General features: G+C 42.4%; 1 pseudogene; it reads right to left on the bottom strand.

Moving 5' to 3' along the window:
* Positions 1-19,847: 19,847 nt before the first annotated feature.
* LOC126472239 (U2 spliceosomal RNA) lies at positions 19,848-20,018 on the bottom strand (annotated as a pseudogene).
* Positions 20,019-20,657: the final 639 nt, after the last annotated feature.

Raw genomic sequence — 20,657 nt, 5'->3', positions numbered from 1 at the left:
AAATGGATCTTCCCATTGCTCATAGTGATCTGCTTAGAGACTTCCACACCAATCAGTTTTTACTTTCTCCTTGGTGTAGCTACTAGGTTGCTGTCATCCATTTGTACCGTTGAAGTGTTCTCTCTTTTGGCAGTTCCAGCAAGGTAACAAAGTTCCTGTGTTGTAGTAATCTTGCAGCAACCTGCAATCAGTCTACACATTTAATCATATTTAATTGAATGCTTCATCCCTCTGCCTCACATATGATTAATCTGTGCCATCCCAGAGATGCACAATCCACAGGAGAAAAACATAGTGCCATTGCAGAAGTTTGTGTTGCTGAAGAGAGCGAGCCTCATTATGAACATGCTACACTCTGAATCAGTTTGTTTCATGGGGAGATTCTCATTTTTTTTTTTGTTCTTGCGGTAGTTTTTGGATGTAAGAGTTCTGTCAAGCGTCACTCCGAGATATATTGGAGCGTAACATTACTGTAATCTGATTTATGACCACACTGCACTGCCTCAGAAGAAACAGTGAAGTACCAAAAAGGGAGGAGGAAACTTCATGGGCTGTGAGGATATCTGATACTATTTCATTGATTACAAAACTGAGTCAAACTTACGAAGAACTCAACAGTATACACCTCTATGACGTTTCACCTGCTCTGGCCTAGACGCATGCACTAATATGGTTGGAAGGTTGTCATAAATGCGATCTATCCTCTCTTGAGAGAAGCTTTCTCACAACTATTGTAACTGGTCTTTGGTATCATCGATACTGTCGGTGGCCAGAGTTGATTCGCGAGTTGGCCGCCACACGCTCTATCGGGGACAGATCACGCGATCTTGCTGGCCACAATAGTACCTCAGCATCAATAGGCGTTCACACAACATGTGCCTTGTGTGGATGACCATTGTCCTGTCGGAAAATGACACCATGATACTATCACATTAGAGGTAACATACGAGGATGAGGTATGTCTGTGACATACACTTTTGCCATCGGAGTTCTGTCAATCGCTACCAGCTGTGGAGTGAAAGAATACCCACCCAATAGTTCACCATACCAAGATGCCAGGAGTAGTACTGACGTACTGATCCCAAACTGTGGAAGAATGGGGCCTCTCACCAGGTCAGCGATATATTCACCAACGTTGGTCAGCAGGGGTACTCAAGAAACACGATTCATCACTGAACTCAGTGTGGAGGCATTCATCAGCAGTCCATAATTCCCAGTCAAAGCATCACTCTAAGTGCAGCCATTAATGTTGTGGTTGTTACTGGCACCTTATGCATGCGACAGTGATTCCCTACTCCGGCTACTCCTCGTGCCCAACCAATGCTGTAGGATGACACACATTGTTACAGAAGGCCCACTGCTTGTTCCCATATGGCCGGCGTCGATGTGAAGAGGTTGCTTGGTGCGGAGATCTTCAGCTGTGGTGGTGAGATATAGTTGACTGGAGTGTGTGTGTGTGTCTGGAGCTTCTGGGCTCTTAACAGCGAGGTTATCAGGGTCCTTTCACACATTAAAGGAAACGAATCTGGACAAAATTACTAAAATTGTTGACAGACAGTTTAGAGGAAGCCTGTAAAATGACTCTCATGCACTGACTCCCACTTCACTCGCGTTGACCCACACCCCACCTCACACGCTTTAAGACAACGGAGAAAACGTGAAAAGTTTTATATCTCGGATTAAAATAGAAGTAAGACGACACAGGAAATAAACGAAAAGCATAAGGAAGTGTGACTGGCTAACCACTTACAGAAAACATAGTTGAGCCAGCCAACCTGTTAACACATTAAGAACATATCTCTATAATCTGAGCCGGCCGAAGTGGCCGTGCGGTTAAAGGCGCTGCAGTCTGGAACCGCAAGACCGCTACGGTCGCAGGTTCGAATCCTGCCTCGGGCATGGATGTTTGTGATGTCCTTAGGTTAGTTAGGTTTAACTAGTTCTAAGTTCTAGGGGACTAATGACCTCAGCAGTTGAGTCCCATAGTGCTCAGAGCCATTTGAACCACTTTTTCTAATATCTGAGGAAACAAGTGGGACAAATTACAAAACCTTAAAACTCACAAACACATTAGCTTGAGTGTTACTTAAAATAGAGGGCAGATCTCTCGTCAAATCTGACTCTGTCCTCTGGTTAGAGATAAAACAGAGTCTAATAAAATGTAGCACACAGTGATCTGTACGCCACAAGCATCACACAGTGAAGGGCCCTCTCACTGAAGCAAGAAGGCTGTGGCCTATTGTGGAATGGCTAAGGAGAACCTTATCCTGGCTGCATGGCTGGAAGGAGGTAGACCAGAGCCACGTTGTAGGCTTTATGAGATAGAACTTTTTGTCTGTCACTTCCGGCCACTGATGTTCACATCGATGCATGACCCTGTACGTCAACAGCGAGACGACAGCATGCAGCATGTTGGTATACTTAACTAACCAAGGTACTCGACACACTTCTTCAGTTCCTACATCCGCCGTTCGGTTCCCCACAATACCCATGTGCCCTGGCACCGAACAGGAGGACACCTCCTTCCCGAAAATTTGTAGCCGGAGTAGGGCGTCCTGGATATCCTGGTATACTTTATACTGGTGTACTCTATCAGCATTGCAGAGCCCGAAGGGCGCTCAGGAGGACGGAACAGCTGAAGAATTTTGCAGGCATGACATATCTCATCAGCTCCCGCGCCCTCAACATCCAATACAGTGAACTACCGAGGGAACCGAATCTTGAGTACACAATACAGGAAAACAACAGAGCAACCAACGAAATCCCCCTGTTTCGACCAATAGTGTAAATACAACTACAGAGTTGTGGCGCTCAATTAAAACGTCAGAAAAAATCGCATTAAAAACAAATGCAGTAGTGCAAATTTCTCCTGTACTGCACCAAATCTATAATTACGAGGTGCATTCAAGTTCTAAGGCCTCCGATATTTTTTCTAATTAACTACTCACCCGAAATTGATGAAACTGGCGTTACTTCTCGACGTAATCGCCCTGCAGACGTACACATTTTTCACAACGCTGACGCCATGATTCGATGGCAACGGCGAAGGCTTCTTTAGGAGTCTGTTTTGACCACTGGAAAATCGCTGTGGCAATAGCAGAATGGCTGGTGAATGTGCGGCCACAGAGAGTGTCTTTCATTGTTGGAAAAAGCCAAAAGTCACTAGGAGCCAGGTCAGGTGAGTAGGGAGCATGAGGAATCAATTCAAAGTTGTTATCACGAAGAAACTGTTGCGTAACGTTAGCTCGATGTGCGGGTGCGTTGTCTTGGTGAAACAGCACACGCGCAGCCCTTCCCGGACGTTTTTGTTGCAGTGCAGGATGGAATTTGTTCTTCAAAACATTTTCGTAGGATGCACCTGTTACCGTAGTGCCCTTTGGAACGCAATGGGTAAGGATTACGCCCTCGCTGTCCCAGAACATGGACACCATCATTTTTTCAGCACTGGCGGTTACCCGAAATTTTTTTGGTGGCGGTGAATCTGTGTGCTTCCATTGAGCTAACTGGCGCTTTGCTTCTGGATTGAGAAATGGCATCCTCGTCTCATCCATTGTCACAATCGACGAAAAGAAAGTCCTATTCGTGCTGTCGTTGCACGTCAACACTGCTTGGCAACATGCCACACGGGCAGCCATGTGGTTGTCCGTCAGCATTCGTGGCACCAACCTGGATGACACTTTTCGCATTTTCAGGTCGTCATGCAGGATTGTGTGCACAGAACCCACAGAAATGCCAACTCTGGAGGCGATCTGTTCAACAGTCATTCGGCGATCCCCCAAAACAATTCTCTCCACTTTCTCGATCATGTCGTCAGACCGGCTTGTGCGAGCCCGTAGTTGTTTCGGTTTGTTGTCACACGATGTTCTGCCTTTATTAAACTCACACACCCACGAACGCACTTTCGACACATCCATAACTCCATCACCACATGTCTCCTTCAACTGTCGATGAATTTTAATTGGTTTCACAACACGCAAATTCAGAAAACGAATGACTGCATGCTGTTCAAGTAAGGAAAACGTCGCCATTTTAAGTATTTAAAACAGTTCTCATTCTCGCCGCTGGCGGTAAAATTCCATCCGCCGTACGGTGCTGCCATCTCTGGGACGTATTGACAATGAATGCGGCCTCATTTTAAAACAATGCGCATGTTTCTATCTCTTTCCAGTCCAGAGAAAAAAAATCGGAGGCCTTCGAACTTGAATGCAACTCATACTATCGGCCTCTGTAGAAACCATGGTGAGAGGGGGTTAAAACTTTTGACATGCTCCACATCCAGTGACTCCAGCGCTCACTGGACACAGATCCCAAATGCCAATATTGCTTGTGGATAATGGGAGAAAAGGCGTTCCTGGGGCAAGTGAGCAATAATACGCTATGCACATGAACTTGCAGCTGTGAAAAACTTACATGCCTGATGCACCACGGGGAGGTGCCGCCAAATGGTGACTGGTGTTTCCCCAGCCTCAGTACAGAGCTGGTCCTGCAAGCACTTACGGTCAGCCTAATCCACTCAAGGCGAATAGCGTCAATAAGCTTCAGGTAAGAAGGCCTCATCACTGACCCACACACTGTACATCCATATCCTTGTCGTAAACGCACAAAAGGCCTATAAAATTTGAGCATACACACCCTGTCGGCTCCCCAAGACCTGCAGCTAAGGCACTTTAAGATATTCACCTCAGAGTTGTGGCTTCCAGGTCTCTCAGGTGTGCTAACAACAGTAGTTTGGAGACAAAAATGAATCCCAGAATCCTCACTGAGTCTTATAATGTAGAATGGTGTCCCTGATATGCAAGATAGATGTATTACAAATACGACGAGAACGATTAAATTAAATAGACATAAAATTACCTGCAGAAAACTGAAAGCCTGTTTTTGCAGCCCTCTCCTGTAACCTCTGCACAGTAAGCTGCAACTGACAGCTCGCAGAAGCGACACTGGAAGAGGAATAGAAAACATCAAAATCATCTGCAAATAACTGGTACTGTACAAGACTCCTTACCACAGACGTGACACTTATAATGAAAATGATTGATGATAACACTTAACCCTTTATAGGGCACAGCAATTTTTTCCTTTAAAGCAGTAGACACGAACATTACTAAGTTTATATTTACACATAGAAACAGGAAAATATGGATTTTTACACTGACAAACAAAAATTGTATTTTTACAGATTCTTTTGCTTGGCAATAATCGACCACAATCCATTTAAGTCACATACATCACGTGAATGTTCTTTGGTTGATGTTTCGGCCACAGTCTTTAGACTAACATATTTAACTCATACATTAAGAAAAGGTCACCTCTTGAAGGAGGTAAACAATTTTATTCCTGGGTTTGACATTGAAACAAATACTTTTGAACGAAATTCACATTTTCAAAACAATTTTTCTACTGAAAATAAAAATTTTAGCTTTCTAACCAAATTGTGTAAGCAAATCCATCTTTCAAAATTACTTTGATAACCAAGCAAAGTGCATCCAATAATACTCAATCATTTCATACCGTGAAATGGTGTAAAGCATTGCTTGCAAAGTGCTACCTTGCAGGAATTACAATTAACAGAACTTTTCGGTTTTGTTCGGGCACTGCACATTGCACACCTCCTTGAAGTACCTTTCACAGTCATGTGTGCTGCGGTAGTAGGAGACAAGCTGCCTTTTGAAGTGGTGTGCGTTTTATTCTTACTAATAAGGACTTTTGGGTGTGGTATAGTTGCCGTCCTTGATTTAGAACAAAGACTACATATTAGATCACTTGCCATTATGCTCCGAAATGTTAAATGTGACTGTTGTTTGCTGTGCATGGCTAGTTTGCTAGTTTCTTTGTACAGAACATAGGCATTCACTATTGCTGCATACATAAAGTAATAAAAATTTTCTTCCAGCAACGCCTAGACTTCCATGCTACATTGTAGGATGCATGATGCTGGTCAAATCAGTCTACACCACGCATAAAGCGGTTGTAATCAGCAATGGCTTGAGGACAAGGGATCATTTGCTTCCGCCCTTCTTGTAACGATGTGTAGCAAATGTTTTCTCTGTAGGATTGTGCATACTGCTTGCAATAATGACTGACTTAGTACCCCTGTCTTTCCATTTTGTTGCAGAAACATCTCCCGACATAGCGAAGTCAGATTCCCCCATACTAAGTTCTTCATTAGTTGAAATAATTCCCTTTGGGGAATGCCTCCTCGAAGATAAAATCGTCCCATATCCGAAAATACGTTTCTGCCCCAATTTAGATAGGAGAGGGAAGGTGGAGAAAAAACGATCGTAAAACAGTGTCCCAGATGTTGGAACGACGGTGAGAGTGACAATACAACTTTCTCTCCCAGGGATGCATTACGTTCATCAGTCTTTCCTTCATAAATCTGAAACTTCAACATGTATCCTGTTACAGAGCAGCATATAGCAAAAACTTGGTAGCCACGCTTTATTAGTTTGAGTGGCATGCACTGCTTGAGAGAGGTCCTGCCTTTGAATGCTATCATACTTTCATCTACTGAAGGCAATCTACTTGGACGGAATGATGCGCTGAAAACTTCAGTTACATGATTCAAAAGTGGTTTTACTTTATATAGTCTGTCATAGTCTGGAGCGCCTTTACTGGGCATCTTTTCACCGTCATTCACATGCAAATAACGAACAATTTTTATAAATCGTTTGAGTGACAATATATTTGCAATTCTTGGTTCTAGAAAGTTGGGGTCAGTTGACCAATACTGGTGAATGCTCGGAAGAGAATGGAATCCCATTATAATTAGTATACCAACAAAATCTTTCGGCTCCTCCAAGTTCAGAGTGAGAGCTGCTCTTCTCTGTATAGCATACATGTTGGACTGAGCAACTATGAAATTGAGAAAAGTGTCAGAAAAAACGGTGAACATATCTCAGATGGGGAATTTAAATTAACTGGAACATTTGGCCCAAAATATTCACTATAAACACTGAAACTGAATTTTCTTGGTTCACCTCCACATTTAGTGAACTGATATTGCCCCTGTGTCATTGCTGTGTCATCAGCATCTGAGTCACTATCTGAATGAGTAGCAGAACTTGCCAAGGAATGTGGAGGCTGAGTAATAACTGCAAAATCTTCACGTTCATCACAGGTACTGTCACTGAAGTCCAATTCCTCGTCGAACTGCCACCCTGCACAGATGAAATGCATCAGGTAGACACTGACTGGCCCTGGGTTCAGGATGAATCCGTGAATCTGCTGCATCTGTATCACCCCTATACTCAGAATCATTCGAAGAAACATCAGAACATGAATCTTCAAGAATCTGCAGTATCTCTGCTTCGTTCAGTCTTTGTCTAGCCATTTCACTACAAAAGAAATTACGCTAATGTACCCATTATTGACCACAAAAGAAAATAATAACCACAAAAAACATTAAACGCTCATACAGTACATAGTACAAGCAGCAACAATAGATACTGAGTAAATAATTACTTCAAAGCAAATCGTCTTGACGTCAAACAGAAGAAAATGTAGGATGTCCACCTCTGTACTGCGGCATGCCAAATGTGCATACAACTTGAAAGTAACATCTCAGCAGAAAAGTTATTGGCTGTATGTGAAGTCCTGTGACGTTCTTTCAACATTTCACTTAACAAAAAGCATGTATAATAATGATGACTATACCTTCCTGGGTCGCAGTTTACAAAAACAGACTGCCCTGTATTTCGGCAGAATAGCGGTAATGAAGGGCTTCCTGAACAGTGTAATTGCAAATCGTTTATTTGAAGACCACTGACTTAAGAGACACTATTGACACTTTTACAAAGATAAAACTTCAGAGGACGACTACAATGGGTAAAATTTATGTAACAACCACAATCCGCTTGCCTGTAAAGTAACAAAGGCGATAAATGCCTCTGACGCAGTCGAAAACATTCTGTGGTCGATTTTTTTACCACAATAACAATGTGGCCCTGCCATCTGTTGAAAATTTCGCGAACTACATTGTGGCTACTTTTCCAACCAAAAAACGTTCTCACTGATGTGCTGGAGTCATAAGGACTAAATCGCAACGTAAATCAATGAGAACATGCACCCTACGTGATGTGGTCGAAAAATTGACCACAAACCTAAAAAGAGTTAAAACACTACCCTGACGAACACCACTCTCCTCTTCAAAACGATACGACTGCATGTCACCAACTCAAGATCTAAAAAAGTGTTTAGACAGAAAGGACTGTATGAAGATGTGGAGGTGGCTGCGAAAGCCACATTGACGGACTTACACGAGAATATTTTGTTTGTAAGTAGTGTCGCACGCCTTACTAACATCAAAGAACATGCCAAGACAGTAATGTTTACATATGAAAGCCTGTGGGATAGCCGCCTCTAGTAGGGTCAGGTTGTCGACAGTGGACCGAAAGTCCCAGAATCCACATTGAAAGCGGCTAAGGAGTTGCCTTATTTCTAACAACCATACCAGGCGACGGTTAACCATTTACTCCACGATGTTTCCTACACCGCACGTTAAGGCGGCGCTCTGGTACCTACTGGTTTGAGGAGAGGAATCAGAATGTGTGTGTGTGTGTGTGTGTGTGTGTGTGTGTGTGTGTGTGTTTTGCGTGTGTGTGTTTGGTGGTTATGGGCACACAACCAAATCGATATGAGCGCTCTTACATATACACTCCTGGAAATTGAATTAAGAACACCGTGAATTCATTGTCCCAGGAAGGGGAAACTTTATTAACACATTCCTGGGGTCAGATACATCACATGATCACACTGACAGAACCACAGGCACATAGACACAGGCAACAGAGCATGCACAATGTCGGCACTAGTACAGTGTATATCCATCTTTCGCAGCAATGCAGGCTGCTATTCTCCCATGGAGACGATCGTAGAGATGCTGGATGTAGTCCTGTGGAACGGCTTGCCATGCCATTTCCACCTGGCGCCTCAGTTGGACCAGCGTTCGTGCTGGACGTGCAGACCGCGTGAGACGACGCTTCATCCAGTCCCAAACATGCTCAATGGGGGACAGATCCGGAGATCTTGCTGGCCAGGGTAGTTGACTTACACCTTCTAGAGCACGTTGGGTGGCACGGGATACATGCGGACGTGCATTGTCCTGTTGGAACAGCAAGTTCCCTTGCCGGTCTAGGAATGGTAGAACGATGGGTTCGATGACGGTTTGGATGTACCGTGCCCTATTCAGTGTCCCCTCGACGATCACCAGTGGTGTACGGCCAGTGTAGGAGATCGCTCCCCACACCATGATGCCGGGTGTTGGCCCTGTGTGCCTCGGTCGTATGCAGTCCTGATTGTGGCGCTCACCTGCACGGCGCCAAACACGCATACGACCATCATTGGCACCAAGGCAGAAGCGACTCTCATCGCTGAAGACGACACGTCTCCATTCGTCCCTCCATTCACGCCTGTCGCGACACCACTGGAGGCGGGCTGCACGATGTTGGGGCGTGAGCGGAAGACGGCCTAACGGTGTGCGGGACCGTAGCCCAGCTTCATGGAGACGGTTGCGAATGGTCCTCGCCGATACCCCAGGAGCAACAGTGTCCCTAATTTGCTGGGAAGTGGCGGTGCGGTCCCCTACGGTACTGCGTAGGATCCTACGGTCTTGGCGTGCATCCGTGCGTCGCTGCGGTCCGGTCCCAGGTCGACGGGCACGTGCACCTTCCGCCGATCACTGGCGACAACATCGATGTACTGTGGAGACCTCACGCCCCACGTGTTGAGCAATTCGGCGGTACGTCCACCCGGCCTCCCGCATGCCCACTATACGCCCTCGCTCAAAGTCCGTCAACTGCACATACGGTTCACGTCCACGCTGTCGCGGCATGCTACCAGTGTTAAAGACTGCAATGGAGCTCCGTATTCCACGGCAAACTGGCTGACACTGACGGCGGCGGTGCACAAATGCTGCGCAGCTAGCGCCATTCGACGGCCAACACCGCGTTTCCTGGTGTGTCCGCTGTGCCGTGCGTGTGATCATTGCTTGTACAGCCCTCTCGCAGTGTCCGGAGCAAGTATGGTGGGTCTGACACACCGGTGTCAATGTGTTCTTTTTTCCATTTCCAGGAGTGTATTAAAAGAAACAAATTTAGATAAATTGACTAAAAATGTTGCCACACGGTGAAGAGGAAACCTAGAAAGACAATGATTCGCTCATTCCCACCTCAATCACCTTGAATAAAACAATGGCTCTATCTCACAGGCGTCGATACAACAGAGAAGGGTGGACGGTGCTATAAATGGGATTACAACACAAGTAAAATCATAGAAGAGCTAAAACAAAACTCAGGGAAGTGTTACTGACTGACCACTTACAAAAAACATGGATAAGTTAGTCACCATGTGAACACATTAAAAACATCTCCCTAAAAGTTGCGGAACCACGTTAGACAGATCCAAAATCTTAAAACTCTACCAACATCCGTTTCAGTGTCACTTGTAATAGAGAGCAGATCTCCCAGCAAATCTGATGCTGCCCTCTGCTCCGAAAAAAACCACACTCTAGTAAAATACGTCGCACAGTAATCTATAAGCCAGAAGCACCACTCATTGGGCCGTCATTGTGCTGGAGCAAGGAGATAAGCGTCGGAGGACTACGGCCTGTGTCAAGAGGAGTAAGGTGGACCTCATCCCATCTTTATGGCTGGTAGGTTTTACGCCACAGCGGCGTCCTGGGCTTTACTGGATGCAACTTATTATCTGTCACTTCCAGTCACTCATCTCCCCATTGACGCCTGATGCTGTACCTCAACAGTGAGGAGATAGCATGCAGGGGGATGCCACTCTAAAAGAACTGAGGATCAAGACACACCTGTTTGGCGGCTGCATCTGCTCTTTCATCCTCCACAATATCCATGTGCACTGGTAGCCATCAGAGAGACACCTCCTTCCCCAGCCGCTGTAGTTCGAGGAGAGTACCCTGGATAGTCTAGAGTACTTTATCTGCTGGGTGCAAGCATTCTAGAGAGTGAATGGAACTTAGGGAATCAAAACAGAGAAGGAATTTAGCAGCTGAAGCACATCATCTCTGCTAAAGGGTCCGCAAGACTGCACATAATTCTGCATCGAAGGTAGGAAAGTTTCAAGGCAGTGGGACCTTGAAGACATTATCAGGGAAAACAACAGATCAACCAACGGATTCCCCTTCTTTCGACTCATCTGTAAATGTAGCTCTAGACTAGAGACGCTCAGCTAAAATGTCATAAAATAAAGTATTAAAAACAGATGCTGGGATGCAACCTCTCCTGTATTGCACCAAATCTAAAATTACTCAGGGACTCTGTGGTAACCATGGAGGCAGGCAGTTGTTAGGGTTTTACACGCTTCATATCAAGTCATTCCATCATATGCTGCACGTAGACACCAAAACGCCTTTTTGCTTGTGGAAGATTGGAGAAAAGACGTTCCAGAGGTGAACGAGCAACACTATGGTATGTAATTGAATTCGGAGCTGTGAGGAACTGACTTGCCTGACGCACCATCAGGAGCTGTCCTAGGATGGTGAATGGTGACTCCCCAGCCTCAGCACAGAGACGTGGTATTGGGTTAGTCCTGTAAGCACCAGCCTAATTCCGTCGTTTTAGATAGCTTCAATAATATTTAGATAGGAAGGCTTCACTGGACAGTATATTGTGCAAACGTAGTCTGTCCGTGAACGCACGAAAGCCCTATAATACTGGAGCAGACGTGACGTGTTCTCTCCGCAATATATTCACTGCTTTCTGGGTTCTGGTTTTCTGGCCTCTCAGGTGTGGTCACCACCTACAGTTTGGAGTAAAAATAAGGCCAAAAAACCACATTGAGTTTTGAAAATGTAGAATGGTATCCCTCACAAGCAAGACAAATAAAATAAAAATACAACGAAAACGATTAAAATGAACACTGAAAGCTTGTCTTAGCAGGCCACTTCTCTAATCGCCACACAGCAAGCTGGAACTGAACAGTTGCCGTTGCAACACTAGAGGAGGAAGAGAAAACAAGAAAATCGTCCACAACTAACGATCATTGTACAGTTTATGGCTACAGCAAAGAGGTCAACATTTAAAACACTGCCCTAAGAGACAACCATTCTCCCACTCAAAACTACCTGACAGCACACCACCAACTCTGGGCCTAAAAATCACTGGAGCAAGAAAGACCATTTGAAGATTGGGAGGTGACCACGGATACCCCACTGATGCAGTTACACGTGAATACTGTGGCTCCTAATAGTATCGTAAGCCTTACTGCCTAGATAATTAGTATAGGTTCTGGCTGAGTTTTCGGAAGCTAGCTCACTCGCTCGTTTCACCCGCTTGTTCTCTAACTCTCAAAAACTTACCCAGAACCTACTCCAATTATATACTATAGTACAATTTTTTAGCTCTAACTCACTTATTTTCACAAGAAAACGTGTATTTTATAATAAATTACTTAGAAAATTAAGAAAAACTAATATCTTTTTTTATCACATTCACTTAGTATAAAAAAATGATTTTTTTCTCACAAAAGGTGACTGTAAGAAAATAAATTTAATATATACTAACATGGTATCTGTCCGAAAGAACAGATACCATGTTAGTATATATATATAGTTAAGGCTCACCGGCCTCTTGACCATCTTCTTCTTCTGTGTGAATGCATAAACGGTGCCCGAACTCTTACGGGAATCGGCAACGCGCCGCGAGTAATGAGTATAATGGGCGGGGGCACTACGAATGTAGTGCGGGACAATACGTTGATAATGTGGCTTTCGCACGAGGCGTGACAGGGGTAAATCCCTGCAGTTGCGCTATCCTTAGTGTCTTCGGTGGCTCAGATAGATAGAGCGTCTGCCATGTAAGCAGGAGATCGCGGGTTCGAGGCCCGGTGGGGCACACATTTTCATCTGTCCCCGTTGACGTATGTCAACGCCTGTAAGCGGCTAGGGGTGTTCATATCATTGTAATAAATTTAATGTTTTTTTATAAAAGGTGCACATAGCAAAAAAATTAATTTTCATGAAGGATAATTTTATGTTAAAATTTTACTGGCTCACTAGTCTAGTGAATTTTATTATAAAAAGTGAATGTAAGAAAACAAGAACGGTTTTTATATGTTTTATTCATTACCTAAAATTTTCTAATTCTTTCTTCTTGAGCAATCATAAGATTTATATGAACTGTTGCTTATAAATGATTTTTGAGATGACACTTGACTATTCTTCTACCACATTCGCAAGTAACATCAATTTTTTTATATTCTTTTCTACATCCTTTACATATATTACGATATCCAGATTTTCGATACATATATTTATAAAATTCAGTATTCCTTTTATCCATACCAGTACTACACTGCTTTAGCTGTTGGTACTGTCCATTTAAAGATTATAAACTTTAATAGGAAAAATAATTTTTTTAAAATATTTTCACAGAGTGAATTCGAGAGACACACTATCGAAATTAGAGCTGTCATCAGACAGGTAGTAGAATCACAATATGAGTGGAAAGGTCTCAGAATTATTGAAGTTATCTGCCATTTAATCACTATACTACATGACAGACAAGGGTCCTAACACAGTTTCCTAGAGTAATCCCGAAGCTGTTCCAGCTTCCGTTGACTGTTTTCCATCCAAGTTTACATGCTGCATCCTCCTTACCAAGAAATCCTCATGTCAAAAATTACATTTTATACCCCACACAATCGTAGTTTTGATCACAAACACGGGTGTCGTACAAAGTTAAATGATTTCTGGAAGTCAAGAAATACCAAGTTCATCTGATTGCCCTGATGCATTGTATTCATGACGACTTGTGAGACAAGCACAAGTTGTGTGGTTCATAATCAATCTTTTCCACATCCATGCTGCTTGGCATGGAAAAGGTAATTCTGTATAGGCTAGTGTTTCACTTGGAATCGTGTCACTGAATGTTGCACACAGCTTCATTCTCATTTTCTGTGTGACCAATACATTGATTCTTCTTGACGTATTTATGAAATAGATATGACATTCATTAAAAAATAGGGTATATTAACATATTACATTAACACCATCATTCAATTGTGTGACTCGTTTAAAATCTTGGAAAGCATCATATGATTTCAGGTAATTGTTTGATGGATCTATATAGACAAAAAACTTCATTTCTTCCATTCTTTATGTAGATATTCTGTAGTTTTATACAATCAAAGAGGGAAGAGTCAATCAGTTGACTATTTTTTCGATCAGTGGGAAACTCATCAAAAATAAAATAAGGTGTATCAATTTATGCAGAATTATAGCAATTAATAATATCTAGCTCTAAGTTTCTCTTTCCACTCATTCTAGCGATCTCTATGGTTTGTGGTTGAAAGAAACATATAGGAATCTTCGAATTTTTAATCTTTCCTACTCTAGCTCGAGTGAGTATTCATGGATTCCCATTGATTTCACAACGGTTTTCGCTTCCTTGGGAAATGTGATCATGTCAGTCCTTCAAAGAATGGCACCACAACACTCATTCATAATCTTTGAAAACGCCATCAAACAAGTAAAAGTAATGAAAAACTGTAACATTGATTAAGAAAGTATACCATTAGATGAATGTAAAAATAATTTGCTTACACGATTTGATGACTTCATTCTCGTAAACAAGGATGCGGTTAGAGAATATTTCACTATAGGCAGATATACACAAACAGACTGTTTTTATTTTGTGTAGAAATATTACAAGATTCCAAACCACTTAATCACAGAAAATCTTATTTTTTACATACCTTTAGACAAGGTGACACTAATTTAAATCACATATACCATTAATAAATTGTGGTTATTTAACAGTGATAATTTTAAAGAAATGTGTAGTAATTGTTGAAATGAAAAGTTTGGATTTTTTCAGTAGATATTACTTGAAAACCCGATGAAGATAAATACATATCTCAAATTTAAGACTTTGTGCAACATTAGCATAAACTTAAGAACAAACATTAAAAAAAATTTTGAACGTAGCTGCATTGTCAGCGACCATTTACAACGTAAAATTAAAGCAATAACAGCCCTTGGTCGCAAAAATGAAGTCTTTTGACCTAGGTTTTGGCAACTACAAAAAGTGCCTTCATCAGAAGTAAAACATTCAATCTGGCCTATAATGTAAGTACAAAATATTAGGAAAAAAGTCATGTATAAAATAAATATCAAGCAATACAGCTTTAGTCACAAAATTTTAAAATAGAAAACGTAGAATGCAAGCCACTATGGACTGCTTACACATTTCAAGCTGTGGTAGCATCACTCTGATGTTACAATGAAGAATGTTTAGACAATCACCAACACATTTGTAATACAGTTTATATAAGTGATACGTGTAAGCACATTTTTTTGAAACCTGAAGGACGTAAATGTGGCTCTGAAAAACGTAGAAACTAATCTAGATGTAAAAGATAAAAATCATCAGTGATGCGTCACAGGATGCAAAGAATTGGTATTTGTAAAAGAAGGTTTGGTGAAGAATATACAGTCAAAGAACGCCAAAACTGTAGTACAGGCAGTTGTTATATTAATGGAAAATACCAAATATTATTATGTTTTCTAGTGGTAGATATACGAGAAATAGTTACTCATAAGCAGCTTAAATGTTGCGAAAAGGGGCTACCAATGAGATTTTTTGTAGTTATACTGAGAGATACATGTGGTATATTTATGAAGCGCAAGATGAAACTGATATACATATTCCAAATCTCATACTAGTTTACAGCTTTGACTGTGATCCTACTTATACAAATCAGAATCACACATTTATAGTTCATTGTGCTAAAGGTTATGATTCAGAATTCATTCTGAAAAACTTTATCGAAAATACAATACTCCTGTGTACCATTTACACAGGAATTAAACTGACATCACTGAACATAAAACGCTTAGAACTAAAAATTGTATATAGCAGCAATTCTATAAACGAAACTATTACTAGTTTCTCAAAATCATTTGATTGAAAGAGATTAAGAAAGGTGACTTCCCACATTTGTTCAATATGCAAGAAAATGAAAGTTACATAGTATGTATTCCTGATACCAAATATACTATGAAGCCATATGGCGTAGTCAAAAAATTAATGAAAATTATATATTCAGTATTAGGAAAGAAATTAATGAATACTGTGATTTTGATGTAGATATACTGAAAAGAGGTTTTAATTTTAATTTTTATGATCAACAGCCTCAGTTGCACAGTTTAACTAGAATTTACCTAGGTTTCAGTCGGGATAACCCAACTTCCTTCAGAATAACGGTAACTCCCATTTGTCCATAGTGGACATCGTCAAGCTAAAACAACAAATCCATAAATTATCGTCAGACTGTAAACTTATCTGAAACTGCCTTGGCCCCACTTCGCTACCGCGATTCGGTAACCATGAGTGCTGTACTGGAACTCGAGGCAATATTGCAGAGAGGTTTGGTTCAAGTCAGAGGAAGAGTTACGAGGTGCATAGAGAGAAGCCATCTATAGGTTTGTTCAGCGTCCTTAGCCGATAGGTTCAACGAAGGGGCAGCACGTTTCGAAATAGAACACAGAGTGCTGGGATATCTGAATCTCTAACTTTATCTTACGATTGTGAGAATACTTGGTGACTCCAATCCACATAGGGGGAGATGGCAAATCGCAATAAAATCTAAACGAAATATTTAAGGAGCGTAGGTTTTGCACCTCCTCTCTGCCGATGTCTATTACCTACACTACGAAACAGTATTTGTGTCATGTGATGTAGACAGTGTGACAGGGTTAGCAATATGTCCACTTGTATATTACCCTCCCAGAGTAGTGGATGGATTAGATCAGCAATGATACAGAAATTGAGAACCATGCTACAATGTCATTGGCTGGTAGCATCACGAGATCGACACGAATAGACTTTTTGTTGGTGTGACAACTCGTTGAGAGCGGTGGTTTAGACCTCGAGTAATTGGGTTAAATGCAATGAAATTAGGAAAAACCCGGTGAAATTACGACAATTGATGGAAAATACTTAAAACTGATGAGAACGCGATAAAAAATGTGGAGTGATGAGAGTACTTCCATGCTCTCCTGTGTGTATGAAAATCAGTCCTCTCCTCCACCTGTGGGATTGACAATGATTGTGCCTACTATCTGTGCTCTATGGGTTTATACCCTACGGAATACCTCCTTGTCCCACATGTGTTGTGCACTGTAAGCCATAAAAGTGAAAGACGCAGTATCCAAAGATTTGGCGCCCATGACGACCGCCACCTAGGACACTGAAACAGTGATCATATACCTGGGTGCAATATGCACCACCAATATGAGGAGTCAATGCTCTGGATCTCTTTGAAAACAGAGCACCGAGACATCTGCTTCCCCATCATTGTGGAAGATAAGATTAAATGTAGCTATCTTTGGATAGCTGTGTGGAAACGCTCCACAATGCCGCAAACTTTTTTCCATATATTTCGATGTCTTCCGCAGTTTTCTCAGTAAGAAGCACCGCCTCTGTCTTTTATTTCAACCATTCTGTGTGTTGAGGGAGCAGCTTAGTTTACACAGTGCGATATTCAACTTTCTGTGAGAGTCAATTGATCGGAACGTGTTAATGTCGGTATGATTGATAGTTTGTAATAAATAGCTCTCCTACAGTATGGCGCAAAACTTTACACATATCTGTGCAAGCGACTGGCCAGCTGATCCAATGGACCAAAATGTGTACATTTAATAAGCTCGATGTCTACACACAGACGGTATTTGTTTTCTATGCGTCGGAGGAGAGAGATGTGGTTGTATCTAACAGGTGACGTTACCAAAGTTTTTACAATTGGTAGTTTTACTTTGTTGTGTGTTACAAAAACGGCGACGGCGAGGAGAGAGAGAGAGAGAGAGAGAGAGAGAGAGAGAGAGAGAGAGACTGCGCTGTTAACAAAGACTCGGACACCATTACACTGTCGTATTTCTAGCATGGTAATCATAGGGATACGATAAGGGAGATAAGGTCATGTACAGGAGGGATATATACAGGCAGTCATTCGATATTGATAAACTGTAGGTGTTATTCTTCCGAATTTCTTTGAGCATTCCATGCACTCGTATACTCTACATGGTTACAAATTTCCTCCTGTGCGTTAGTGTGCTAATTTTCTTGTTGTGATAGCTCTCTACCCAGTCAGTGATGGGCGGAGGACAATACGGTCGTCTAACTAATGGAACAGTGCTGTCGGAATGTGATGGGATTTTGAGGTAATTGGCAGGTGTCTCTAACTTGGCAGGGAAATAATGTGGATTCAAATGCTACATATCGAAGACTGTAAAATTCGTGAGAATACGGCAGCTAAGCGATAATCAGATGAAACGTGAGCTCTGCACCGTTTCTTCAAAGTATTGCGGGCAAATGTGCTACAACCTCTCACATACATTTCTCGAAGTGACTGCAATGAGAAAATTAAGGGCTGATACGAAGATTTTTACCGAGAGACAATCAGCAGTAGAAGTTCCGTCTCCCGTTTTCTTGATAAAGAAGAGACAACATTCTTCCGTTTTGTGAGCCTGCAAATTTACATCTACATCTATATGCATATCTCGCAAGCTATCGTACTGTGCATGGCGGAAGGTACCCTGAACCACTACTAGTCGTTTTCTTTCCTATTCCACTTGCAAGTAGAGCTAGGGAGAAAAATGCTATACATATGTCTCCATGTAAGCGCTAATTTCTCGTATCTAATCTTCGTGGGTTGTATGCGAAATGTGCGTTGGCCACAGTAAAATCCTTCTGCAGTCAGCTTCAAATTTAGGTTCTTAATAGTGTTCCTTTAAAAGAACATCACATTTACTCCTGGGATTCCCATTTGTGTTCTCTAAGCATCCGCCCAGTAAGTTGGCGCGAGCCAGTACGAACTCTTTTATAGGGCTGTATTCTGAGGGAAATCTAGTTCAGCTGACTCGAACACATTTTGGATGTGGCGGTCAAGAAACATATTTTGTTATTGCTCACTGCGTCAGTCTTTCCGGGATATTTTGAAAACACATGTCAGATCGTTTCGGTTTGCATGAGGGATGAAGGGAAGCATATTGTTCAACACCCCGGTATTTATCCCAGTGTCATTATGCGCCCAGTCCTTCTGAGAAGGACAGGACAAATTTTGCGACTCTCGAATCATTAACAGGTGCCGGGCATGGCGAGGAATGGGTTGTCGGCTGGGAGCTGTACAGCCCTGACGCGTATGCGAAGGTTCGCACGCCGGTAGTAGCAGTGGCAGCCTTTCACATGCGACCCAATGGAGGAAGCATGGCGGGATGGAGAAGAGGGTGAAACTTCCTACAGCTCACACAAACCAACAGGTCTCGCAAGATTAGTTCGGGAGCAGTATAACAGAATTTTGAGTGACTTAGTTCCATCAGCATGAGAAGGCAACCGAAAGACAGAACGCAGTTAGCGTTCGATGTCTTCAGCTATCTGACGACGGTTACCACCCACTTCGATAGTAAAGGAAGTGACTATCTAGCCTGTGGAAAGCCTCCAGAGATTTCATGGGAGCGTCTGTAGCGGTTACCTGGCGAGTGTAACCCAAATGCAGGGAAAAGTTACACACAATGCAAAGGGACTCCCATGACCAACTTAATTAATTAGTCTGTTAATTTGATATCAATGACATGCCGCCAGGCAGCTGGAAGAAATGGTGACAGTACCATGGATATGATTCGAGAGTTGGAGCAGTAATCAGGTGTTTTTTCGCTGTGACGAGATCTTTAAAAGTATTTCAATCTCCCACCTATGCAGAGAGATAGATAATCATCCTAATAAAATCAGCTATATTTCAGAATTTATATGCAGTATAAAACTGATATTTATAACTTGTCTGTGCTGCTACCTTGAGACACTTTGTATGTGACGACGTATTTGTTTATTTTAAGTGAGTTCGAAAGTGAGGAGTCACCCTGTGACAGAGTTATAGCATGCTCTAAGAACTCCGCCATGAGCCAAAAATGAGTTTAACTCTCTAGTCCTGTGATGCAGGGTGTAGCAGATATTGAGCTGATAAGAAAAGGTATTTTCTACCTGGTGAGAAAGTACTTAGAGGAAATATACCCTATACCATAGTGTTGTACAGGATTTTCACAAGGAACAATACTTCAGTGATGAGAAAACGTGTCTATGGTCCGATTTCTTCTGCCTTAGAAAATAACTCGTATAAAAGGGAGAAATTCGAAGTGTATTGACAAAACAACATCCCTGTTTTTGACTGGGTAGTGTGGATTTTTTAAACTTGTCAGGGATGGAACTGCAGTTAGTCCAAGTCACGCATCATTGTGCCATGGCCAGCAGCATGAGCGGACTCGAGGCGTCGGCAACTGGAAGTTGCGAATGTCAGTTACAAGGAATGCGCTGACCTATCGACTCTTGCCCGCGGCAGTGGCGGCTAGCGAAGTAACCAGTGCGCTGGGTGAAAGGTGACTGAAGGGAACATGTGTGTTGTGTGAGAAGATTCAGTATGAAGGGTGTTTGAGTTGGACAGGTATTTCACCCAGGCAAATTGATCTGTCGATAGCTGGGAGGCCATGGTGACACTCTCTCTGGCCCCTGAATGTCTGGTACATCAGGTGTGCGAATACTGGGAGTTTAGAGCGTAAGAGTTGATACGGTCGACGCGCACTGTATACCTGTTTCTATGCAGTGTGGTGCAGAATAGCGAGTGTGCGTCACTGGTAGGAT

Source organism: Schistocerca serialis, chromosome 3 (genome assembly GCF_023864345.2).
Source record: "Schistocerca serialis cubense isolate TAMUIC-IGC-003099 chromosome 3, iqSchSeri2.2, whole genome shotgun sequence".
NCBI classification, from domain to species: Eukaryota; Metazoa; Arthropoda; class Insecta; order Orthoptera; family Acrididae; genus Schistocerca; species Schistocerca serialis.
Note: the sequence above shows the minus strand (reverse complement) of the source record. Positions and strands in the feature narration are given on the sequence as shown.